This window comes from Hippopotamus amphibius, chromosome 3, assembly GCF_030028045.1.
Source record: "Hippopotamus amphibius kiboko isolate mHipAmp2 chromosome 3, mHipAmp2.hap2, whole genome shotgun sequence".
Lineage (NCBI taxonomy): Eukaryota > Metazoa > Chordata > Mammalia > Artiodactyla > Hippopotamidae > Hippopotamus > Hippopotamus amphibius.
The window spans coordinates 67,313,761-67,341,532 of record NC_080188.1 but is presented as its reverse complement, the minus strand read 5'-3'; the positions used below and the strand labels follow the sequence as shown (position 1 = coordinate 67,341,532).

The window sequence follows — 27,772 nt, the reverse complement described above, 5'->3', positions numbered from 1 at the left end:
ACATGTACCTATCCAAGTTTCCCAGCACCACTTATTGAAGAGGCTGCCTTTCTCCATTGTATATTCTTGCCTCCTTTGTCAAAGAAAGGTGACTGTACATGCACGGGTTTATCTCTGGATTTTCTATCCTGTTCCAGTGATCTATATTTCTGTTTTTGTGCCAGTACCATACTGTCCTGATTACTGTAACTGTGTAGTATAGTCGGAAGGCAGGGCACCTGATTCCTCCAGCTCCCTTTTTCTTTTTCACGATTGCTTTGGCTATTTGGGGTTTTTTGTGTTTCCATACAAATTGTAAAATTTTTTGTTCTAGTTCTATGAAAAAGGCCATTGGTAATTTGAAAGGGATTGCATTGAATCTATAGATTGCTTTGGGTAGATTGCTTCTTGGATTGGAAGAATCAACATTTTGAAAATGACTATAGTACCCTTTTTTTGAACTAAAAATTAAATTTTATTTATTTAATTATGAAGGAGGAAGTTGACAATAGTAATTTGGTTAAAAAGCTTATATTCTTGATGAGGGGTTAGCAAACTTTTTCTGTAAAGGGCCAGATAGTAAATATTTTAAGCTCTTTGTGGGCCATACTATTTCTGTCCCAACTATTTAACTTCGCCATTGTAGAATAAAAGCAGTCATAGACAATACATGAAAAAAAAGGGCATGACTGCATTCTAATAAAGTTTTATTTACAAAACAGATAAGGGGCTGGATTTGGTCCATAGGCTAAAGTTTTCTTACCCCAGTTTCTGATCAATCATGCTCGTGAGACTGAAATCTGGTTAGGGTGGGCATGTTTGATCTTGGTATAAATATGAACTATAAATCTCCCACAGACCTAGTTCAGTTTTCTCCAGGTGAAAATCACTTTTATCTTCAGATCTTGACCTAGGTGTGGTAGACATCAATCTGGTGGTCTTTGAAGATACAAAAAATGAGGTGGTATTGTGAAACCAGCAAAGACATTTTTGGTTTTGTTGAGGTAGAAACTTGCATGATTAACTGAATATCCACAGGCCTTTTGATGTTCCTTGGGATCTTGACAACTGAATGCAGTTTCTGCATCTCCTTCATTATCTTTTTACTCTCCAATTTAATTGATAGGTCAATATATGTTAACAAATAGACCAATCCCATTGATATGTTTTAGTTAGAAGAAAATTATCTGTCTTACTTGTTTGTTTTAATCCATAATTAGCTTACATGCCATTATTAATCATTACAATTAAAATGGGTTGAAAACACTCAAGATGAGTTACTATTACTTTTTCGCTATTTAATCAACATTTTCCTGTGTGATTTATTCAATTAGGCTCTTTCCTTTAGCCATAGTTAAAAATACAATATGTATTCATTCATTCATTCATTGAAATCTCATTGAATGCCATGTGTCAAGCAGAATCCAATGTGCTGTAAATACAAAGATAATCCTGCTTAATCTCTGCCCTTGAAATGCTCTCTGTCAAAGCATAATAGAGCTTCCAGAGGGAAGGAGTGGTCAACAGTACCACATATGGCACAAATATCAATCTTGAAGAGAACAGAGGCCACTGGATTTAGCAGTAAAAAATCACAGAGAGAGCTGTTTCAGTAGAATGTCAGTATAAGTGCACCTACTCTTGGTTCCATTGAACTCTTACCTATGTTACAATGCTCAGATTCCCAACAATACAGCCCAAGGGCACAGTCTTTGTTTCTCCACAGAGGCTATATAATAAACTCTAATTTCCAGGTGGATTGGACCCCAGAACTATATTAGTCAGTATTCTTAGTTGTAAGCAATAATACCAGCTCTGCTAGGCATCAGCAGAAAAGGATTTAGTAAAGGATATTGGATACCTCTCAAAATCACTGGAAAGAAAGGCGAATCAATCATGGAAACTACACAAATAGGAACTAAGTCAGAAGTCTGAAGCAAAGTAGTCTTGAAAAGACACGTTGCCTAGACGCTGCATTTTTTAAGACTATTTTTTAGAGCAGTTTTAGGTTTACAACAAAATTGAGGGGAAGATACAAGATTTCTCATATACCTTTTTCCCCACACATGCATAGCCTCTGCCATTATCAACATCACTCACCAGAATGGATCATTTTCTTTTTTTTACCAAGGATGAACCTACATTGTCACATCATAATCACCCAAAGTCCACAGTGTAACTCAGGGTTCATGCTTGGTGTTGTACATTCATGGGTTTGGACAAATGTATACTGTATGCATAATGTATAATGACAAATATTCATCATTATAAAATCATAGAGTATTTTCATTACCCCAAAAATCCTCTGTGCTCTGTGTACTCATCTCTGCCCTCTCTAACTTTTGGCAATCCCTGAACTTCTTATTGTCTCCATATGTCTGCCTTTTCAAATTGGAAAGGAACTATACAGTATGTATGTTTTTCAGATTGTTTTCTTTCACTTAGTAATATGCATTTAATGTTCCTATATGTATTTCATGGCTTGATAGCTCATTTATTTTTAGTGCTGCATAATATTTCCATTGTATGGATGTACCATAGTTTGTTCATTTACCTAATGAAATACATCTTTGTTGCTTCCAAGATTTGGCAATTATGAATAAAGCTGCTATAAACACCTATGTGTAGGTTTTTGTGTGTATATAAGTTTTCATCTCCTTTGGATGAATACCAAAGATCCAAATAACTGGATCATTGATAAGAATACGTGTAGCTTTGTAAGAAATTGCCAAAATTCCAAAAGTCTTCCAAAGTGGTTGTAACATTTTGCATTCCCAACAGTGATGTATGTGACTTCCTGCTGCTTCACATCGTTTCCAGCATTTGGTATCCTCAGTGTTTCGGATTTTGGATATGTAATGTAATAGATATGTAATGGTATCTCAATATTGTTTTAAATTGCAATTCTCTAGTGGCATATGATGTGGCGCATCCTTTCATAGGAATTTGTCATCTGTATATCTTCTTTGATTTGTGTCTGTTCAGATCTTTGGCCCATGTTTTAATCGAGTTGTTATTACTTAGTTTTAAGAGTTCTTTGTGTATTTTAGATAATAGTCTGCTATCAGATGTGTCTTTTGCAAATATTTTCTCCAAGTCCGTGGTTTTTCCTTCTCATTTTCTTGAATTGTTCTTTTTGTTTTTTGAAATTTTACTTTTTCCAAATCCTATATCACGAAAATAACTTTCTTTGGCTAGTATTTACATAGGATATCTTTATCTTTTATTTTCAGCTTTTGTGTGTGTGTGTGGTCTTTTAGTTTAGTGCATTGTTAGCAACATAGAGCAAGATTTGCTGCTTTATCCAACCTAATAATCTCATTGATTACTATTTCTGGTATATCTGCAATGATTTTAACTGTTTTTTTTTGACTGTCTTATTTTTTATTTTACGACTACCGTTCTTTTTCTGTTGCTTAATTTTTTTTCTGCCTTCTCTTGGTGCAAAAGTCTTCTATTCTCCACTTTTTGTCTGCTGAGTCATTTATTACTGATTATACATTTATCTATTCATAATAATCCTTACTTTTCAGCATAATATTTAACTATTAATGTTTCTTATAGATTTTGAGTTATTTGGTGTTTTTATTTTTCAAACAAAATGATCATAGTATGCTTCAATTATCCATTATTGTACTCTCCAATCTCATGATTGTTTGACTTTTTTAAATAAAGTAGTGAGTTTTTTTTAATAGTCAGTACTAAATTTATTTTCATTATTATTATTTTTTTAATATGGAATACTTCACAAATTTGTGTGTCATCTTTGTGCAGGGGCCATGCTAATCTTCTCCGTATTGTTCCAATTTTAGCATAAGTGCTGACAAAGCGAGCACTTCATTAATTTGTTTTAATCGAAGTACAGTTGATTTACAATATTGTATTAGTTTCAGGTGTGGAGCAAAGTGTACATTGTCCATTATGGGTTATTACAAGATATTGAATATTGTTCCCTGTGTTATACACTAAATCCTTGTTGCTTATCTATTTTATTTAAAGTAGTGTCTATCTGTTCATCCCATACTCCTCATTTATCCTTTCCTCTCTCCCTTTCCCCTTTGGCAACCATCAGTTTTTTGTTTTGTTTTGTTTATAAATTTATTTACTTATTTATTTATTTATTGGCTGTGTTGGATCTTTGTTGCTGCGTGGGATTTCTCTAGTTTTGGTGAGCTGGGCTACTCTTCATTGTGATGTGTGGGCTTCTCAGTGTGGTGGTTTCTCTTGTTGTGGAGCACAGGCTGTAAGTGCTCGGGCTTCAGTAGCTGTGGCTCTCCGGCTCTAGAGTGCAGGCTCAGTATTTATGGCACACAAACTTAGCTGCTCTGTGACATGTGGAATCTTCCTGGCCCAGGTATTGAACCCGTGTCCCCTGCATTGGCAGGTGAATTCTTAACCACTGCGCCACCAGGGAAGTCCCGGTTTGTTAATTTTTTAAAATAAATTTATTTATTTATTTATTTATTTTTGGCTATGTTGGGTCTTCCTTGCTGCTCACGGGCCTTCTCTAGTTGTGGTGAGCAGGGGCTACTCTTCATTGTGGTGCACGGGATTCTCATTGTGGTGGCTTCTCTTGTTGCAGAGCACGGGCTCTAGGCACATGAGCTTCAATAGTTGTGGCTCTCGGGCTCTAGAGCACAGTCTCAGTAGTTGTGGCACGCAGGCTTAGTTGCTCCGTGGCATGTGGGATCTTCCTGGATCAGGGATCAAACCCATGTCGCCTGCATTGGCAGGCAGATTCTTAACTACTGCACCACCAGGGAAGTCCCCCAGTTTGTTAATATTTAATACACTAGTTAAAAAAGTCACGTGTCTGCTGGTTTTATTTTACTTATTGCTGAAAGACATCCTTCACTATGTCTTTCACTGAGAGTCCCTAAGTAGTATTCTCTGTCTTTGTATATCTGAAAATGTAATTATTTTGTCTTACTCTTGAATGATAGTTTGGATATAAAGTTTCAGGTTAACAATTATTTTTTTCCTCAGTGCTTTAAAGCTATCATTTCATTGCCTCTGTTGCCTATTATTATTGATGAGAGGCCTGCTATAGATTAAAATGTGTTTCTTTTCTTTCTCTGGTAGCTTTTAGTATTTTTTTCTTTATTCTTTTGTAAAAATTCAGGTTTATTGAGGTATATTTTACACACAATGAAATTTAACTTTTTATGTGTATAGCTCAATAGTATAGAACATTTTCATTAAACCCAAAAGTTCTTTCATGCCCCCTGTTATGCAAGCCCTCCCCCCATCTCCAGTCACTGATAGTGAGCTGATTACTGCCTCTATGAATTTGCCTTTTTCAGGATGTTACATAAGTGGAATCATACAGAATTTTTTTGATTTCTATCACTTAGTATGATGGCTTTTGGAAGTTCATCTATATTATTGCATGTACTAGTACTTTGTCTTTTTTCTTCTGAGTTATATTCCATTATATGGATGTTTCACAATTTGTTTTATTCACCATTCACCTGTTGATGAATATTTGAATTGTTTCCAGTTTGGGAAATAGATCTTCTATAAACATTCTTCTATAAAAATTTGTATAGACATATATTTTTATTTCTCTTAGGTCAATATTTAGGAATGTGATTGCTGGTTCATACAAGAAGTGTTTGTTTTACTTTATAAAAAATTGCAAAGATATTTTCCAAAGTGGTTGTCCAATTTTACATTCCTACTAACATTGTAGGAGAATTCTAGTTGCTTCTTTAAAAAAAAAAAAAAAAAAAAATTATTTATTTATTTATTTATTATTGGCTGCGTTGGGTCTTTGTTGCTGTGCTGGCTTTCTTTAGTTGCATTGAGTGGGGTCTACTCTTCCTGGAGATGTGCAGGCTTCTCTGTGCAGTGGCTTCTCTTGTTGTGGAGCATGGGCTCTAGGCATGCGGGCTTTAGTAGTTGTAGCATGCTGACTCAGTAGTTGTGGCTCAAGGGTTCTAGAGTGCAGGCTCCGTAGTTGTGGCGCATGGGATTAGCTGCTCTGTAGCATGTGGCATCTTCCTGGACCAGGGATCGAACCTGTGTCCCCTGCATTGGCAAGGAGATTCTAACCACTTTGCAACCAGGGAAGTCCCTCTAGTTGCTTCTTTTTTTCTAGTTGCTTCTTGTACTTGTATCTAATTATATATTTATTTTTAATATTTATTTATTTATTGGCTGCACCACACAGCATGTGGGATCTAAGTTTCCCGATAAGGGATTGAACCCATGCCCCCTGCAGTGGAAGCATGGATTCTCAACCAAAGGACCACTAGGGAAGTCCCTTTTTTTTAAAAGAATTATTTTTATTTACATTATTTATTTATTTATTTATTTATTTATTTATTTATTGTTTAAAAATATTTATTTATTTATTTTTGGCTGCTTTGGGTCTTCGTTGCTGTGCGTTGGTTTTCCCTAGTTGCGGCAAGTGGGGTTAACTCTTCATTGTGGTGCACAGGCTTCTCATTGCAGTGGCTTATCTTGTCATGGAGCACGGGCTCTAGGCACGCAGGACTCAGTAATTGTGGTGCGTGGGCTTAGTTGCTCTATGGCATGTGGGATCTTCCCGGCCCAGGGATTGAACCTGTGTCCCCTGCATTGCCAGGTGCATCCTTAACCATTGCACCACCAGGGAAGCCCCTATGTCTCTTTTAAATAAATCTGTTTGTTCCAAAGTCCTATTTTGGGGGGAATTTCTCAATATTATCTTTAAGTTTGTGAATTCTCTCTTTGTATGCATTAATACTGTCTAGAGTTTTATTCCACTTATTGGGTTTTAAAAATCTCAATAGCTTTATTTTTAATTTCTATAAATTCTACAATTTACGTATTTATCTTTTTTCTTCTTTTATTTTCTCTCCTTTTGTTTCAAATTTCTTTTTATTTTTTAAAATAAAATTATGGCTTCATTTATATCAATGAACTTGCTAAATATTTATTTTAATATCTTCGTTAGACTATTCTCTAAATTAACTTCATCTGGGATGGATTCCTCTGTTGATTTTATTGCTGTTGTTCTTGGACATCCTATATATATATACATATATATAGGACTTTGACTTTGCACTTCTCTCTTACTTTCTCCACCTCTGTGCTCATCTCTGCTTCTCTGGTGGTTGTGTGGCTGCCTCTGCCCAGATCCTCAGGCCAAATTCTGGTTTTATAATATTAGTTTGGAGTCTTTGCTACATGTGGATTTGGCAATATTGCAGATTTGTTCATCAAGCCAGTTTATGACTTGCTTTTTTTCACAAGCAAGGAGCTGTGCTTATTGTTTCCTTTGCCTAGGCCTGAAGCTCCATATATACTATACAAAGCAGCAGATACAACAATGATTTTTCATTTGCCTTTTAGGAGGTGAGTTCCACCCCAAGCCTAGCTTTGATCAGTAGATATGGTTTCAGTCCTCCACCTTGCATGGCATATTTTTTGTCCTGTTAGCCTTCAGAAAGCAAATTCTAGCCACCAAGTCTTATTTTTGGATTTATAGTCCAGTAGAGTTTGTGGTATTTCTCTTCTGCTTCTTATCCATGGAGATTTATCTTACGTTTGAGTCTGACAGGTCTTTTTGGTTTTCTCCCTTAATGTTTATACAATATATATTACTGATTATTTTTGGTGCTGGGTGGGCACATGAAAACCTGAACTTACAGAGTCATCTTGACTATAAATCTCTCAACACTCTTTTAAAGTCTAATACTTCATATTTGCTCTATACTAGAAAAAGAAATGATGAGAAAAACAGCACATTAGATTCTCTTTACTTAAACTATGATTTTCACTAACATGAGCAGCTGTTCTGTCTAACCTTTGTGTGGAAAGGACATTATACACTGGGTTGCATAATCTCCTAAGTTTCACAGCTTCTCATAAGTAAAAGCTTTATTTTATGGTATTATTATCATGGTCACTCATTTGTGTGGCTTTAGAAATTCCAAAAAATGTCAGGTATATACATAAAAATTATACTCCAAAGTTAAAAGAACTGATTAACCAGTTCTTACGGTAATCTGCCATAACTCTCCACAGTACTGGTGGACTGCATGATAGTTACCTCCTATTTTTTATTCATTTTATTTATAGTAGTACAACTCTTCAATTGTGCTATATTTTTGTTTTAATTTTTCCTTATTTCTGTATTAATTTTCATTATTTAGAAATATAAGTGGCTTAGCCCTTAGGCCTAAAAATAAGAAGGCCTTTATATTAAGATTTTCCATTAATTAGATTTTTCCATTAATTAGAAAATTAGTGTCACTTTAATTCTTTATTTCCTTGTTTGTAAAATCAGGCATATTAATTTTTTATTGCTGCTATAACAAATTACCACAAACATATTGGCATAAAACAACACAAAGTTATATTCTTATGGTACAGGAGGTCTCACTGGGCTAAAATAGGTGCTAACAGGATTGCATTCCTTCCGGAGACTCTAAGGGAGAATCCATTTCCTTGCCTTTTCCTTCTTCTAGAAGCTGCCTGCATTCTTTATGGTCCCTTCCCCCATCTTCAAAGCCAGCAGCATAGCATCTTCAAATCTCTTTCTGAATCTGACTCTTCTGCCTCCCTCTTCTACTCATAAGCACCTCTGTGATTATACTGGGCCCACCTAGATATGCAGGAAAACCTCCACACCACAAATTCATCTGATTAGCAACCTTAATTCTATCTGCAACCTTAATCCTTAATTCCCTTTTGCCACGTAACCTAATTTATTCACAGGTTTTGGGGATTAGGACATGGACATCTTTGGGGGATCATTATTTTGTCTACCTTAATACTAGGTAACTTATCAGAGGCCTTCCTATTCTATCCAGGATTCTAAATTTTGTAAGTACTCTGTGAAACATGTTAGTGCAAAAAGATAGTATATACATACTGAATAATGCATAAGAACCCTAACTACAGAAATTATTACAAGTTTTTATAAATGCTAAATTCACAGAACTATTTTTTCCACTGGATACATTAAAATATAAAAAAATTCACAGTGATTACTTTTTACTAGTAATTCAGAAGGTATCCTAATTATCACATATTAACATTTTAAACTGTAAACCGAGATTAGGGTTAGGATCATTTAAAAATCTACTTAAAATTAAAAAGTTTTTTTCCCATGTTAACTAGTCAATGAGAATATTATCACAATGGTTTGGTAGGTACTCAAGAATTAAAATTTGGTAAAATGTTCTTAATTAAATTCTCCCTACCTCATTTGCAATTTGCTTTGTTTTTTATGCAGTGGCAAAATGCAAATGTTTCTCATAGGAAATTTCATATTCATATTCATAAAAATATTCTCAAATCCCATGGGATTTATCATGAATGTTAAACTTGCCTTACTATTTTTCAGGTCAGTGTAGCCAAAGAGCGAACTTTTAAAATAATACCATTCTTTTGGTGTGTGTGTAGGGGTTAGTTTCATTTCTTTTATTAAGTCAAATGTTATTATAAAAGCAATATTTTTTTAAACCAAGACAAAATAACTATAGCTTTCAATTTTCCTGTAATGAATATATTCTTGAAAGTAATTACTGCAGTCCCCAAAGAGAATGGTTTAAAGTGATAATGTAAAATAATTTTACTTTCATGATCCTATATTGCTCTTTTAGCTTTAACATTTTGGTTTAAATTCTTAAACACGATTCATTTGCTATGTCTGTTTTGTAGATGTTCTTTTCCCTGGAGGATTTTTCAGAATATTGCATCAGCTTGTGTTTTCCACGTTCTCATTTCTGAATTTGAAAAGAGGCTCCCAAAGAGATTATAGCTGAGACCTCATTATTTATACATATTTTATTTGAATATATACCCTAGGATTTGAATCTATCATCAATTCTTTTCTGAGCCCAATTATTAAGATAGTTCAATATTTTCCACAGTCATCACTGTAACTGAAAGAGAAATAATATTTTTTAAAAGGCACACCTAACATCAGAAATGCAACTGATTTAATCTTCATTGGAACTGTAATGAAAATATAATAATAATAGTTGTGCATATACATTATATTATTTCTATCTGTTTAAAATAGTTGGAGTATATTGGTACTTAATTTTTTACAATGTTTTAGTTAGACATCAGCACAATTGTATTGCTCTCCTATAGATGTTCCATAGACATTATCTTCTACTTCTTTTTTTTTTAATCTTAGTTTGGCCATGCTGTGCAGCACGGGGGATCTTAGTTTCCCAACCAGGGATCAAACCCACGCCCCTGCAGTGGAAGCATGGAGTCCTTAACCACTGGACTGCCAGGGAAGCCCCCATAGACACTGTCTTCTACATATAGATACCTGTGTCTACAGTCTTCAAATTGTCAGTGATGATAGTAATATAGCATATTACAGAGGCAAAACTGCCCTCTGCATCTCTGAAAGCACCTCTATTTGATTAAGATTTCATAAGCTTTCTAATTACCTAGGTTATCTTAACAGAGCTACCATGTGTTTGGAGAATGACTGGGGCTTTATGAATTCATGACCTTTTAGAACTGAGAAGATGTCTTTAAAAGATATATAGATGTTGGACTGCCCTGGTGGTGCAGTGGTTAAGAATCTGCCTGCCAATGCAGGGGACATGGGTTTGAGCCCTGGTCTGGGAAGATCCCACATGCCGTGGAGCAACTAAGCCTGTGTGCTGCAACTACTGAGCCTGTGCCCTAGAGCCTGGAAGCCACAACTACCGAGCCCAAGTGCCGCAACTAGTGAAGCCTGCATGCCTAGAGCTGGTGCTCTGCAACAAGAGGAGCCACCACAATGAGAAGGCCACGCCCGCAATGAAAAGTAGCCCCTCGCTCACCGCAGCTAGAGAAGGCCCGTGCACAGCAATGAACACCCAATACAGCCAATAAATAAATTAATTAAAAAGATAGATGTTAAAATTTTTATTTGCACTGTAACCTGTATTATAACATTCTAGATGTATTCTATTGAAAGAAAGTAGTGTGTGTGTGTGTGTGTGGTGTGTGTGTCTGTTAACTATGGTTTGGGTCTATGCGCAACATTCAGAAGTTCACATAACACTGATTTTTCAAATTGTGAGTTAGAAAGCCATAGTGACATACTAAAATTATATTTAAAACATAGTTTTGCAGTGAAAATTGTAAGACGTGAAAAATCTTTCACATTTTCCCTGTGTTGATGCTATGACTTCTGGCCAAGTCAGTACTGAGCGAAGAGAGATGTTATGAACATCACATGGCCAGATTTTAAGACACTTATTTCATCGAGTCTTATAACTTAAAGTTTATGTTACACCTCCCCTTTTTATTCTGATTATAACAGAAACTTTGTCTCACTTGAGAAATTGCTGTCACAGCTTTTCTTCACAGATGTAAGTGAGGATTCCCTTGGGATTGATACCCTTTGGGGGTCTAGGAAGTGTCATCTTTTCGCTGCTCCTGTGTGCTGCCACGGACACTCAGAAGGATTCTGGCTGAGGACCTGTTCGATTTCTCTGAACCTGCTTTCTTGTAGGCTGCCCATATGAAGTGGGAAAGGGGCAGTAGGGTTTTCTGGGGATGGTGGGACAGGTGATTTTGAGAGGCAAGTAGACATTCCCAAGTGCACCTGACAATTACCTGCCATAGGGACACAGGTGCCAGCTCCATGCATGAATATGAGACTTCAAAAAGTTGCTCTCACTGCTCCAATCCAAAGTTAGAGGTGTTTGGTAAGAAAAAGTCGGGTTTGGATCAGGAAAAATTATTTTATTTTTCCCCAATGAGTTTAGTTGTGGGTATTCTCACATGAAAGCCATGATGGGTAATAAATGTTGCAGGCCTGGCTCAGTGACCACAAGAAGACAATAGCTAAGGAAATTGAACAATAGGTCATCTAAATAATTCTCAACCAGTGTCATGCCCTGGCAATGCAGAGTGACGTAATGAAGTATGGCTGAGAAGCTGGAAGGCATAAAAATTGCTAGAGCTTCTTTGGTAGGGGTGGGGGGCATCTCCTTACTGCACAGACTAATTTGGTCAGTTTTTCACTGGATGCCAAACTCTTTAATGTATTTATCACAACTGCACTAACTATAATTTTGACTAGATAGTTATGTGTGTAATTATTGGTTGAAATGTCTTTTTCTGTCATTAGATAGTAAATTTCTTGAGGGCAGAGAGCATGACTGTCTTACTGCTACAAATCCAGTGACAGGCACATAGTTGGTAGTCAATACATACTTGTTGAATGAACTAATGGTAGTAAATTGTGTGAAAGCAAAAAATGTCTTGCAGCTTCTTCAAGCTGTATATTCATGAAATGAAATTTAACTTAGCTTCTACCCTTTGTGCTTCCCATCTGCTTCTCTTCCTGTATTCATTAATATGGTTAATGGCATTATCACTTATCTGATCTCACAAATTAGAAAGCTCAGAGCCATTCTGCGTTTCTCTCTCTTCCCCAATCTGTGTATAATTGACCTTCAAATATTTTCATTTTGCTTTAGACTATCCCCAGATTCTGATTCTTCTTCTACATTCATAATGCTTCATAATGCCTAGATCTTAATCTAGGCTTTTATTATCTATTATCTGAAATGTTGCAACAGCTGCCTAATGGAACCCTTAGCCACTAATTTATACCTATTTCAATCTGTACAACTGGGGGCTGTCTTCCAAAATACTGGTGTGTGAACACCTTGCTACTTATAATTTTTCATTGGCTCTCTATTAACTAAAAAATAGTCTTATATCACTTAAAGAGTGATCCTTGGGGACTTCCCTGGTGGCACAGCGGTTAAGAATCCATGTTCCCAATGGAGGGGGCCTGGGTTTGATCCTGGGTCAGGGAACTAGATACACATGCATGCAGCAACTAAGAGTTTGCATGCCATGACTAAGGAGCCCGTGTGCCACAACTAAGAAGCCGGGGAGCTGCAACTAAGGAGCCTGCCTGCCGCAACTAAGACCCAACGCAATCAAAAGTAAATAAATAGTTTTTTAAAAGTGTGTATGTGTATTAAAAAAAAAAAAAGAGTGGGCTTCAAGGGGAGTAATACTGCTTCCTAGGGATATTTGCAAATTTGCAAGTACATTTTTGATTGTCACAGGATTAAGAATACCACTGGCTTTTATTTGGCAGGGGCCAGTGAGGCTAGATGTTCTAAAATGCATGGACAGTCTTGCTTAATAAAAATTTAATTCATGTTCTGCACATCTTTTAAATGTCCCCCAAGAAATTCATGTAAGTGGGGAACTTGTATAAGCATTTAAGCAGACGTTTTATAGGAATGGAAATATTATGTAAATCAGAGAAGTATGTACTAAGTTTTGTTCAGAAATTTACAAAAGTTATTTGCCATTTTTTGAGTATGATAACACTGATGGTGGATGCTGCTAGGGGTATCTGAGTTGCCAAAAACACATCTTCATGTGTGGCTATCACATTTATGGTGAGTCTATATATAGATGTAAGCATTTGACTACTTCATGTTTTCTAGTGTAGTTGTGCCCAAGCACTGACATATTGAAACATGTTATTTTATTATAAATTACTTTTATTTCTCTTATATATGACATTCAATATTATCTTCATTTTTTGAAACCATGTGTAGGTCAGTTTTATCATCCATGAATTTCATTTCAGGAGAGTTACAAGAACAAATATTTGTTTATCATAAGAATTGCTGGGCTTAAAATTATATATGAAGATTATATATCAGATTTATTCACACTATACTCAGGTGATCAAAGAAAATGAAATTATTTTTCTTTAGGGCTGATCTATTAAGTCCTCATTTACTGTGTCATAGGTAAAAGAAAATCAAAATTTTAATCTAAACCTGTAAATGTAATCCTGTAAAATAACTAAACATCTACTTGGATAAATATGTAGTTTTTATAGGATGCTCAGTGCGTCAGATTTCTTTTCCCTCCACTGTTACTCTCTAAGAGTTTCTGGGCTGGGAAGAGAGGGTTGTACAGGATCTTGTGATGGCAAGGAGAGGAGTCCTTGCTCTCTATCTAGATGACCCCATCCTGCCCCTTGGCTTAAATACCAACTATATGCTGCAGATAACCTGTAGACTGATCTTTCATCTCCAATCCTGAATTGTCCTGCCCTGGACTCATATATCCATCTCCCAACTTGATATCTCCACTTGGATATCTAATTGGCATCTCAAACGTAACATTGCCAAAACAAGAACTTTGATTCCACCTCTCCCCAAATCCACTCATCTCCTACCAAACCTCCCCATGTCAGTAATGGCCACTGTACCCCAGCTGCTCAAACCAATAGTCCTCATTTCTCTCTTTGCCTCATGTCTCAGTCCAATCAATCAGCAAGACCTATTGGCTGTACTTCCAAATACGTGCCAAATCAGACACCAGAAATTCACCATTTCTGTTGTTATAACTAAGTTTTTGTCATCTCTCATTTGAACTACTAAAATTGCTTCCTGACTAGCCTCACTGTTTTCACTTTTGTGCCTTATAGTCAACCCTTCACACAGCATCCAGAATTGTCTTTCTGATGGGTAAATCAGATCATGTCACTCTCCTTCATGATTCCCACTGGAATCAGAATAAAATCCAGTCTCTCTACCAAGGCCTACAAGGCCCTACCTATGTCTTCCCTTTCCGCCTCCCTCTCTGACTTCATCTCTTGCCACTTTCCTCCTCATTGGCAGTGCTCTAGCCCACTTGAGATCTTCCCCCAGATCTGCATGTACTGCCCTCTTCTCACCATTCAAGGCTGAAGTCAAAAACCACTTCATCAGCAAGTTCTGCCTGTCTTGTTCATCTCTGTATCCTCACATCAAAATATCTAGTTACTCTAAAAATACATGTTATTTGGATGATTGGCTAATTTCTGCTGTGAAAAGTCTGGATGAGTATTCTCCTTGGACTAGTAAGCATCGAGGTGCAACTTTGGGGGCGATGTGGTGGCATCCACTACTGAAGCCTGGTATTTGCCTTGGGCCTTTAAGTTTTCTCACAGTGTTCTTTCTATGATTCCAGGCTAAGCTGGTCTACTGGCTCTCTCAGCACTTTCAGGTTCCTTCTCTAAGGCATTCAGGAACTTCTGGGGTTACTGGAGGACATGTATAGGCCATGAGCAGCCAGGAGATGTGCCTCAGGTTTATTTATGTGGCCATCATATATCCCCACCTCCACACAATGGTTCCCATGCCATGTTGGACACTGTACTGAGTGAAGGGGGGGGGTTCTCCCAGGCCAGTAGACTCCCCAGCGCTGCTCCTAAAGACTCCATAGGTCCAATGTCCTTAGTCTTTATAACTTCTGCTTTGATATTTCTAAATGCCCTTTCCTCACATACAGAAGGCCATGAAAAGATGCTCAAAATTGCTAATTATTAGAGAAATGCAAATCAAAACCCCAATGAGGTATCATCTCACACCAGTCAGAATGGCTATCAACAAAAAGTCTAGACATTATAAATGCTGGAGAGGGTGTGGAGAAAAGGGAATCCTCCTATACTGTTGCTGGGAATGTAAATTGGTACAACCACTATCGAGAAGAGTATGGAGACTCCTTAAAAAGCTAAAAATAGAGCCACCATATGACCCAGCAATTCCACTCCTGGGCATATATCCCAAGAAAAACATGGTTGGAAAGAATACATGCACCCCAATATTCCCCAGTATTGCAGCGCTGTTTACAATAGCCAAGACATGGAAGCAACCTAAATGTCCATTGACAGAGGAATGAATAAAGATGGTGGTACACACATACAATGGAATATTACTCAGGCATAAAAAGAATGTAATAATGTCACTTGCAACATCATGGATGGATCTAGAGATTATCATACTAAGTGAAGTAAGTCAGACAAAGACAGATATCATATGATATCACTTATACATGGAATCTAAAAAAAAAATGATACAAATATACTTATTTACAAAACAGAAACAGACTCATAGACTTCAAAAACAAACTTATGGTTACCAAATGGGAAAGGTGGGGTAAATTAAGGCTTTGGGATTAACATATACACACTACTATATATAAAATAGATAATCAACAAGGACCAACTGAATAGCATAGGGAACTCTACTCAATATTCTGTAATAATCTATATGGGACAAGAATCTGAAAAAGGATGGATATATGTATATATATATAGCTGAGTCACTTTGCTGTACACCTGAAACTAATACAACATTGTAAGGCAAGTATACTCCAATATAAAATAAAAATTAAAAAAAAAAGAAAATAATTATAAACAGACAAATAAATGCCCTTCTCTCTCATGCCCCACTTTTTACCTGCAGTTCCTCTGCTGTCTCAAAGCAGAAACCAGGAGGGAAGAGACAGACATCCTTCAGGTGTCACTCTTTCTATTTCTTGTCATTCTGTATAATATACAAGAGTGAAAGGGACTTCCAATTTAACCTTCCTGCCTGCAATCGGCTTTCCTTACACAAACTGTATAGGCTGGCTTTTGAAATATTAAGGGGAGAGATTGAGGAATTTATTAAGTCCTTTTCTCTCTCTTATAAGACCTGCTCTCTCAATTACTATCTTCCTAAAAGAGTCAAGAAAGTCTGCTTTGAGACCTAAAGCTAATCAAAGGCTTATTTTATTTTATTTTACAGTATTTCCCCTACCATGGCATGCTAAACTTCATGGTTTGACTTTGGAAGTGCAAGAATGCAAAGGAACATGCTTTAATGGGGACATTACAATGCATTGATTTAGTATTTCTAAAATATTATCCCTACTACACATAATCAGATCCCAATCTGCTTTATCATCTTATCCTCATTTCCTGCTGTGTTCCATCTGCTACACAAACCTGATTCTTTAGACACGATAAATTTCTTAACATTTTCTGAACACAACATACTCCATGAATTAGCACAGCTGTTTATTTTGACTAGAACATCCTTTTCCGACGTACTCTGCCTGGCAAAGTCTTTTTTATCCTTCCAGATTTAGCTCAAATGTTATCTCCCAGTGAAGTCTTCTTCAACCAACTTGTCCTCCATAATGTTGTAGCAATATGTAAACATCACCACTGTAGCATGCATTACATTATAATTTTTTTTTAACCACTAGTTTGTTCATTATTTCAATGGCAGGGGCAGAGTTTTACACATCTCTTTACCAACAGACCCTATTATTCTGGCTAAACGTATTTCTTTTGTTCTTATTTAATTTAGACAGGAGAACAAATTTAGTATTACACAGGAAAAGGTTATTGAATTCCTACAATAATGTAATTTTTCCTTTAATTTGCTACATGAAAATGTGAAAGTAACAAAGAGTAAGAACAAAGATAGTTTCATAAATCTAAAATTCTTTCTTAACCCTTTTCTACTTTTTATGCAAAGAATAAAGAATTCATATTAGGAAAAAAATCATGGTGGATTTTTTAAAGTCCAAAACTTTATACAAACTTCAAAAAGAATTATAAACTAATATTTAAAAAATCCCATACATTGTATTCTACATTAATAAACAGAGTATTTTAAATAAAATATTCCAATCAGGCTTCAGTGAACAAATATGCTGAACTAGAGAAAGACAGATCAAGATAGCAACTAATTGTACAATTTAAACATCAATTAACAACAAAATAAAAGGTTTTTGTTTTATGAAGAGAAAGATAACAAGCTTGTGGAATTAAGTCCTATCTTAATTTCCTTCTTTCAGGGTGAATTAAAAGCAGGACTTGTCTATCACAAATAGGGAAAGGCATGCATGTAAAAGTCACCACTCAGGGGAAGGCTGTGTTCTCAAGAGGTTAAAGCAGGAGCTTGGAGACCTTTTCTTTAATGCCCTGTGCTGTTTTGTTCAATCAAAACATGTTTGCTTTAACCCACTCCCTATGTAGCCTTGCAGCTATTATTTTCCTATTTGAGCTTCAGAATTAGAACATATTGCTTCTTTACCTTTGCAAAACTCAGCAACTATAAAAATGTAACATTTTCTTTAAGAGATGTGAGAGCATGCCTGTGAAATATTTAGGGTTTTAGTTAGGGATGTGTGGTGGGTTCAAGAGGGTTCTCCCCAAATTCAAGTCCATCCAGAGCCTCAGAACGTTACTTTAGTTGGAAATAGGGTCTTTGCAGATATAATTACTTAATGATCTTGAGATAAAGTCATGTTGGGTTAGAGTGGGCCCTAAATCCTATGTCAGGTGTCCTTAAAAGAAGAAATGAACAGGCACAGAGACACACAGAGAAGGCTGTGTGAAGACAGAGATTAGAATGATGTGGCTAAAAGCCAAGGAATGCTAAGGATTGCTGGGAATTACCAGAAGCTGGAAGAGGCAAGAAAGGATTCTTCCCTAGAGCCTTCAGAGGGAGCATGACCCTACAAACACCTTGATTTTGGGGATTCTGGCCTCTAAAACTATGAGAGAGAAAAAAGTCTGTTGTTTTAAGACATCAAGTTTGTGGTGATTATTTCACAGCAGCTCTAGGAAACTAATACATAGTAGATAATTCTTAGCTCATACCTTATCTTAGAAAGCAGGGTGACCAGGGATTTGATGGGGAGAAGAGTCCTTCCTTCCATGAACCTTCCCATCACTGTTTCTTCAATATAATCCTCCTCTTTCTCTCCCTCCTATTGGTAGCCAATCTATGGATGACTGTCCCCTGGGGAATTAAGGAGTCCTTGCAAAGCATCCCTGAAGCCATTTTGAATTAGATAGTAACTGAGAACTGAATAAATAGGTTTCCTCCAGTTTTGCTCAATTGTTTCCAAAGATGTGTAGAAGCTATAGTCACAGACACTGTGTACAGTAGGGTAGACTGTGCACTGTACAACTCCTAGGGTAGCATTCATATCAATGTCAATATACAGAAGGGTCAAATTGTATGTGATGTAAAAAGACATAATGGCTGTTATGATTCATAAAATACAATTTCATCTAAAAGCATCACTGAGTTAATGGCAGTTATTTGTTACTATGTATTTCTCCCCAGTATTGGATTTTTAAGTTACAACTACTGTCCTGTAGGTGGCTATGACTTTCTTAAAAAGATGTCCTTACATAAAAATATACATATATATTTATTAGCTTAGCTGCCCTAGTAAGTAAGCCCATTGCCTGAGAGTCTCTTTTATCTTTCCTTCTTGTTTGTCACCCACACAAATCATTCCTAAAGCTCTGCCCATTTCTTCTTTATAATATTTCTTAAATGCTATCTGCCTTTACATAATAACTACTTCACTTTGGGCAGTCCGGACCTCTGCCTCAGATGACTGTAACCAGATTCTTATATCCTTTTGTTTTCCTTCTTTTTTTACTCCTGTTAATTTGTGACAGAATTGCAGAATTAATCTTTGAAAAGATAATTTTTATTATGTCAATCCCCTGATCAGGAAATTTCACTGACTTCCTTTTACTTGTGGAATTAAATCCAAGTTTCTTAGCCTTTCATTCAGACCGCTGTTAACTTATTCTATCTGATCTCTTTTCTCACCACTTCCTATCACCGTTCTTTTAAAGTTGGTGAATTGACTTTACAATAATATTAAACAGCTGCAGTGAAATTTTGATTTCTCTCCATTGCTTTCCTCTTCCATCTTTTGGACTGTCACAACTTCAAAGGAAGTTCCAGATGGAGAACATACATGAGGCATATAAAGGAAAAAGATGTGCTTACAATTGTTTTTATTTTTATTTTTAGCTTTAGAGACCCTGTTTCATAAAGGCACTTGGAAGTAAAAAACTAAATGTAATAATTACAAATAATTATTCTTTGATGGAACAGATAACTATTAAATAAGCAAAAAATGGATGTTACATATTTATTAGTAATCATCAGTAACTATACTTCATCACAAAATATACGGGTTGCAAGGCAGATAGTTAAAATCAGATTTCAAGAAACTTTCCATCCATATTGCAAATGCATGTATCTTAAATTTAAGAACCTATTTTTTAATTGTTAAAAACATTTAAATTTCTTGTGTAATAATATATTTGAAAAACTTATATAGCATTATTATCACTTCCCAACCATTATTATGCTAGCAAGTAAATTTTCAGTCTTTTCCTTTTATATCTTAGATCAAATAGATCTTCACATAAAAATGACAGCAGTCCTTCCAAGGCTAGTTGAATATTAATTAAAGTTCTGTTGCTAATATCTCATACTTTATACACTAATAGTGAGGTTTATTATATATGAAATATTATTCACAGTAGAGAGTAGATATCATTATTATTCAATATACAAAACTTCAAACTTAAAAAACATAAAATAGGGAACTAACATTATTTGAAGGTATACAAATGAAAAATGCTAAGGAATACACCACGTGTTAGTTGCATAGCTGAGCAGGTCCATAAATACATTTTAAAAGCATAGGAGGTAGGTACATTCTATGTAGCATCTGGACAGACTCTGGCAAAAGAGAAATTCTTAAGCTTTTGTAATGGAAGGAAATAATGAAAGAGTAGATCGTGAAGTAGAGAAGGCACTGCTAAGATCTGTCCAAATGCTAACAACCTGAAGGCGAAGAGTCAGTCACTAGGTGCAAGGATGATTTGGAATGTCACTATCTGAGAGGGCCCGGCAAACCACAGTGATCACCACAGCAACCTTTCCTTTCCAGAAAGCTTTAGACTCAGGCCATTGAAGAACTTGCTTTCCATGGTAATATCTCCCCTTCTGTAATTAAAACATCAAGCAGGAATTCATCAAATTAGCTCTCCAGACAGTTTTATACAATCTCATTTGTCCTTAAGGAGTAGGGTACCTGAATAATCATTTTAATACTGTCTTAATATAATTACTGGAAAAAAAAAGTGTGTTTTGGCTGCAGCAAACCACATTTATTAACTAGAACTGCAACACTGCTACTGACATTGGTAGAGTAGGAAAAAAAATGTTATTTAGGCTAGTTCTTTAAGTGTTTATCCACTTGGAGCTGAAGTATAAAGGCCAAATGGGAATCTGACAGTTTTTCAGCCAGATGTCAACAATCAGGAAGTTTTTATCTAGAAAACTCTGCTCAGAAACAGACGTGAGCTATGAAGGCAAAAAATAAAGGTTAGAAAAAGCATGAAATGAGTTTGGACATCAAAAAATTGACATGTACACCTATATACACTGTTTTATTCCTTGTGAAAATGTCAGGAATGCCATCATTTATTATTGGCTGTGTGTTAGCAACTCAAGGTAAACGATCATAGTAACAGAGAAGAAAAGTATTCAACCCAGACTTAAGAGATGGGAGTAAATGGCCAAGAAAGTCATGTTTAAAAATGGTGAGAGGAGGGCTTCCTAGGTGGCGCAGTGGTTGAGAATCCGCCTGCCAATGCAGGGAACACGGGTTTGATCCCTGCTCCAGGAAGATCCCACATGCCACGGAGCAACTAAGCCTGTGCACCACAACTACTGAGCCTATGCTCTTAAAAAAAAAAAAAAAAGAGAGGAAAAAAAAAAAAAAATGGTGAGAGGAAGCCAACCACGGTGGGGTGAGGGTTCGGTAATAGATGGATAAAAAATTCTCCCTTGTCATCTATTGATACATATGGCCCAAGTCAATCTGAAACAAAGTGGGCCCAATGAAGGTCTGTAAGGAAACAATTACCAATTTCATCTGCTATTTTGTAATTGTTATGTTTGTTGTATGGTGTGAATAAATCTGAGCTAGGTATGCGTCTGTTCACACAGCCCTAAACCATTTAAGATCCATAGTAATCTTAATATTTCATAATAAAAGCATGACAACAACAGTAGCAACCAGTTTCTATCTTTAACCCTAAATTAGATATAATATATTTTTATTGAGCATCTTAATGAAGTCAATTTTATTAATTACTTTTTTTTTTTTTTGCAATAGCTTCTCCTAAGTGATAATGTTACTTGTTCTTGAAGTTTATGAAACTTTGGTCTGACCTTCTTTCAGGTTTGGGTGCCAGTTAAGCAAGCAGATGAACCATAGGTTAAATCACGTGAGGTAGTTACCTGGAGAGCTGGGAGAAACAGGAGCCAGACCAAATGCAAACTGAGTCAGAGAATTGAGAATAAAATGCAGGAAACCACAAGTGTTATTTCCTACACTAGGAATGTAGGGTGACAGGCCTGGAAGATAGGAGTATGAAGCTGGTATTCTAGAAGATTGTATTCTTTTGTTTTAATTTAAATTATTATGAATATTATAGAAAATATGCACATGATAAAAAACTTAAATGAGTACACAGAACTGGAACCCACTTCCAGTTCCACTCTCCAGAGATAACCATTGTTAACAGTTTATGTATCTCTCCAGAATTTTCTATTCATATACTAGTACATACAATTTCTACTCTGAGAATTATTATTTATTATGAAATTACATTAAAATGTCAACGTAAGGAATGTAATACCTTAAAAAAGCAGAGTCGCCTAATATATATCCACAAAACAAACAAAATTCTAAAAACCAAGCATGCAAGTAAAAGGAATCATTCATTAGTAATCATCTTGTATTATGTTCAATGAAAAGTATAGGGAACAAATCGGTTAACTGGAACCAGATACACAGAAAATTAGTATACTTAAAGCAAACACACACATGCCTTTTTAATTCTTTTAAGTAACAGTGGAATTATACTATAAGCTGCTTTTGTTTTTAACTTTATTCTTTAAACTAATGATGTTTTTTTGGAGATCTTTCCATATGTGCCTATTTAGATCTACAGTAAACTTTTTGATTGCTGCACAGTTTCTATTATACGGATTTGCTATAATTTATACAACCAGTCCAATGTTAGTGAACATGGACTGAGTTTTTAGTATTTCAAACAATGCTGCAAGAAGCAATTTTATAATATGATTTTATACACTTGTGGAGTAGATCTGTGTGTTAAATTCCTTTTAAATACAATTGCTACATCAATTTTTAAATTTTAATAAGTACTAACAAATTGTCTTCCAAAGAGGTTGTGCCAATTTACATCCATTAAAAGCAGAGGAATGTTCCTGTTTCCCTACAGATTGACTCTCACTGGATGTTTCAACTTTTTAATCTTTGCTAATATCCTAGGTGAAAAAAATGGTATATCAATTTTTTCAATTCCTTTGAATTAATTACAACTGAAGCTGATTATTTTTTCATAAGATTCTTAGCTATTTTTATTCCTTTTTTTTGGTGAACATAAGATAGATTAAATTAGCCTTCTTTCAAAACCCTCCTTTTGCTTTCCATCTTATGCAGAGTAAAACTGAAAGTTCTTACCATGGCCTACAAGACTAAAAGATGTGCCTCCTGTCTTCCTCTCTGACCTCGTCTATTAGTCCCCCTCTGTCTCACTCTGCTTCGACTCGTGGCTTTCTCACTATTCTTTAACCAGACCAGACGTGTTCAGGTGTAGGGTCTTTGCTCTTGCTATCCCCTCTGCCTGGAATTCTCTTCCCTCTAGAGCAGGATGGTTCCCTCACCTCAAGTTGCTGCTCAGATGTCATCTTCTCAGAGAGCTCTTACCTTACCACACTGTTGAAAGTAGCTTCCTACATTCTGCCTCTCTTCACCCAACTTTATTTTTCTTTATAATTCTTCCTAATATTGGAATATTGGAATAATTCTTCCTCTAACTGGCATCTTATGTATACTGGTGTTTGTCAACAGGGGGAGGGGCATTTGACAATGTCTAGAAACAATTTTGGTTGTCACAATTGGAAAGAAGGAGGTGTTACTTTTCACATGTAGTGTGTAGAGGCCGGAGATGTTGTTAAATACCCTACAATGTACAGGACAGCCCCTAACATAAAGAACTATCTGGTCCAGAATGTCAATACCACAGAGTTTGAGAAACTCTGAAATTTATTGGTTTATTGTCTGTCAATCCTCTATTAGCAGAGAGGATAAGATATTTAACAACTGGAAAAGGTATGAGTTCTGACCAATCAGATTGGGCACAAGTCATAGCAACTAGTACAGCCCTACAAGGGTTTACCAGCTGAGCATCAGGCTTGCCTGCTAGAATTAAGACTCATTAAGGAGACTCTGCTTTGTGCCTGAATCATTTCTTTGTTACATAAAATATTTTAAATTGATTTGTGAATCTACACTTTATGTCAATTTTTGTCTTTGTGGTTGCTTTTTTTCTTATTGACTAGCAAGTATTTTTTGTATATTAAAGGAATTAGAATTTTACTGACACGTATTGCAAATAATTTCCCCTTAGTTAGTTGGTTGTATTTTATCTTTATGTGTAGTATTTGTTTTGTCTTGCATGAACTCTTAATTTTTATGTAGTCAAATATATTAATCTATTCCTTAATGACTTCTAGATCAGTCTTCCTGTAAAAAGCCTCCTACTCTAAAATTTTAATTCACTTGTTTTTAGTTTTTTATGATTTCACTTTTACAATGAAATATTTACATATCTGGAATTTATTTTGAGATCCTTCTAAATTTCTAGCCCAGTTGTTCTAATATCATTTGTTGATTAACCTATTTTCCCCTCAATAATTTGAAAAGATTTATTTATTATATATTAAATTCCTATTTGTTTGGAGGTTTAATTCTGAATTCTCTTTTGTTTCACAGAGCTGCTACTCTTTGGCTAATAATAACATTCCTTAATACTGAAGTTTTACATATATTAATATCTGGTAGGTATATTCTCTCCATATTGATTTTTTTCTAATTTGGGAAATATTTATTTACTTATTTATTTTTTAAGCTCTTTATTGGAGTATAATTGCTTTACACTGTTGGTGCCAGTTTCTGCTGTACAACAAAGCGAATCAGCTGTATTTATGCATATATCCCCATATCCCCTCCCTCCTGTAACTCCTTCCCACCCTCCCTATCCCCGCCCTCTAAGTGATCACCAATCATTGATTTGATCTCCCTGTGTTTTGCGGCAGTTTCCCACTAGCTATTTACGTTTGGTAGTATATATATGTCAATGCTACTCTCTCACTTCATCCCAGCTTCCCCTTCGCCCGCCCCTGCCCCCAGCCCCCGTGTCCTGAAGTCCATTCTCTACATCTGCATCTTCGTATTAATTTTCGTTTTCAGAAATTTCTGGCTCTACTCAGACATTTATATTTATAGGTGAACTCTACTATTTTGCAAGTTCAAAAAGAAAAGAAGAAACCTCTTTGGAATTCTGTTTGGGATGATACTGAATTAACCTACTAAACTTTGGGAGAATTTTCATGTTTTTATGATTTTTTTTTTATTTAATTTTAATTTTACTGGGGTATAGTTGATTTACAATGTTGTGTTAGTTTCAGGTGCACAGCAAAGTGGTTCAGTTATACATACACATATATGCATTCTTTTTCAGATTCTTTTCCCATATAGGTTATTACAGAATATTGAGTAGAGTTCCCTGTGCTATATAGTAGGTCCTTCATGTTTGTATTATTGAGTCTTTCTATACTGGATCAAAGTACAGTTGACCTTTGAACAATGTAGGGGTTGGGGTGCTGACTGTCTCTCTGAGCAGTAGAAAATCCAAGTATAACTTACAATCTGTCCTTCGTATCTGTGGTTCCACATCCTCGGATTCAAATAACTGCAGAGCATGTAGTACTGTAGAATTTATTATTGAAAAAAAAATCAGCGTATAAGTGGACCTGTGCAGATCGAACTCCTGTTGTTTGAGTCAACTGGACAAATTTTTATATTCCATAAATTTTTTTATTCCATAATTTTTTCCCAAGTAGATCTTATTTTTTTAAGTTTGCCACTAAGTATTTTACTTTAAAAATCTAATTTTGTGGGGCTTCCTAGGTGGCACAGTGGCTAAGAATCCACCTGCCAATGCAGGGGACATGGGTTCGATCCCTGCTCCAGGACGATCCCACATGCCACGGAGCAACTGAGCCCGTGCGCCACAACGACTGAGCCTGCGCTTTAGAGCCCGTGAGCCACAACTATTGAGCCCATGTGCTGCAACTACTGAAGCCCATGTGCCTAGAGCCCGTGCTCCGCAACAAGAGAAGCCATGGCAATGAGGAGCCCGCGCACCAAAATGAAGAGTAGCCCCCACTCACTGCAACTAAAAAGAAAAGCCCACACACAGCAAAAAAGACCCAACACAGCCAATAAAATAACTTAAAAAAAAAAATCTAATTTTGTAAAATGGGGTGCTTTCTTTCATCTTGTTTTCTAACCTATTTTTGTCCAAAGGTTTGTTTTCTCATTGGGTGCTAGCCACCTAAGAAGTGGAACTGTGAATCTGGTTTGAACAGAGGGAAGACAGCTTCAAGTTCTGGGCAATATTTGGCCTTAGTTTTGCCTAGGTCTTCTCCTACTTGCACCCTATCCACTGTAAAACTGAGAACGGCCCTTTTACTATTCAAGGTCTTGTATCTCAGCAACTTTCTCAGTTAGCCAACTCCCTGTTGTTCACCCAAGCACTTTGAGATTTGTAAAACAGGCCATTATACATCTATATATTGTTTTCTTTGTTTAAAAATTATTCCTAACATTTTGAGTTATGTGGATATTTAAAAAATAAATTTATCAATTACATATTTTTTGCTCAACTGTTTTTTCCCATAGGAAAAAAAATCTAAGTTTTGCAATATATGTAGCTTATACCCAGAGACCCAGGAGTAGAGGGAAGCTGCAAAAAACTCCAGGAGTAAACAGAGCTGGAAACCACAACTTAATTCATCAGTTTGACATATCTCATTTTCATAGTTGCTGGAACACCAAGGTTTACCTCCTGTGGCCTCCCCACAAGAAACTGTCCACAATGGTCAGTTCAACTTCCCAAAAGATGTGAGGAGAGAGAACCAAAAAGTCTACTGAGGCCTTTAGCACCAGAAGTGTTTTGCTAATGTACATGGTGTCTCTATAGACTGAGCGTGTGTTCTGCACAATCTGAGCAAGACCTATCTACTGCCACAGTGATATCCTTTCTTGCTCAGACCTCTTCAGCCCTGTACAGTTATACCATAGTTAGGCTTCAGGTTTATACTTACACACATCTAGCCATTGATCCCCAAACATGCTAACATGCTAGGGCATTACTGGAAGCTCCTGACGTAATTCCCTATTTTTCATATGTGCCTTGATCAAAACTGCTTACTCTGGATATTGAGGTTCCTGGGTTGGCTGGGTCTTAAGCACAAATCACTGAAGGAGAGTTCTACCTCAAAGTCCTTGGTGCTCTTTTCCAATAAAAAATCCTGGACTGAAACACCTCAATCTGTCAGAAAACTTTTAACAATGTTAAGCCTCAAAAAGGAAGTTGTTCAAATTCTGGTTCATATTTTTTTCCCAAGTGACTCTTTCACCAGTATGCGAAACTTCCCATGCCTCACCCTGGAGGCAGGCTCTGTATACCACGAAGTCTCAAAAAACATCAGGTTATGAGACTTTCCCCCCCAGAGAACAGGTGCCTGAACATCTTACATAACTAAGCAAAACAAAGATCTCCAAGGGGGCTGGCTACAGGTACCTAACCCAAGCAAAGCTGCCAGATTGTCACTCAAGATTCTAAATTCAGCTCACCTGAAACTCTGTTACACACACAGGCTATCAAAAAACCAAAGCAGGTTAGGAGGAGGTATGAGTTTTGGGAAAGAGAAATGGGAAAGTGTGGAGGCAGCTGTCTAAAATTTTTTCTTGGTGCTTTGTTTGTCTTTAGGGTGTGTGGGTGAATTCACCAGGTGTAAAAGCCTGGAGACAGAAGGGACACTATATAAAAATAATGAGTCTAGTATACAAGATGTTAAAACAGTCCACACAAGCTCTGTTATGATTAGAATACAAATGCCACCTCCTTTCAACATTAACAGAATTATATTCTATCCACCACGTTGCTTTTAGGCATCTCATTTACCAACACATTTGGATATCAGATAGGCATAAATTAAAGTATATAATTTATAGTGCATAAAAATCACAGAATGCTTATTGATTC

The 27,772-nt window shown here is 36.2% G+C and overlaps 1 non-coding gene across 1 annotated transcript; it reads right to left on the bottom strand.

Annotated features, from left to right (window-relative positions):
- Nucleotides 1-3,708: 3,708 nt before the first annotated feature.
- Nucleotides 3,709-3,815, bottom strand: LOC130850550 (U6 spliceosomal RNA). The gene has a single exon (XR_009052922.1). It is a non-coding gene; the product is annotated as a U6 spliceosomal RNA (small nuclear RNA).
- Between the last annotated feature and the right edge of the window lie 23,957 nt (nt 3,816-27,772).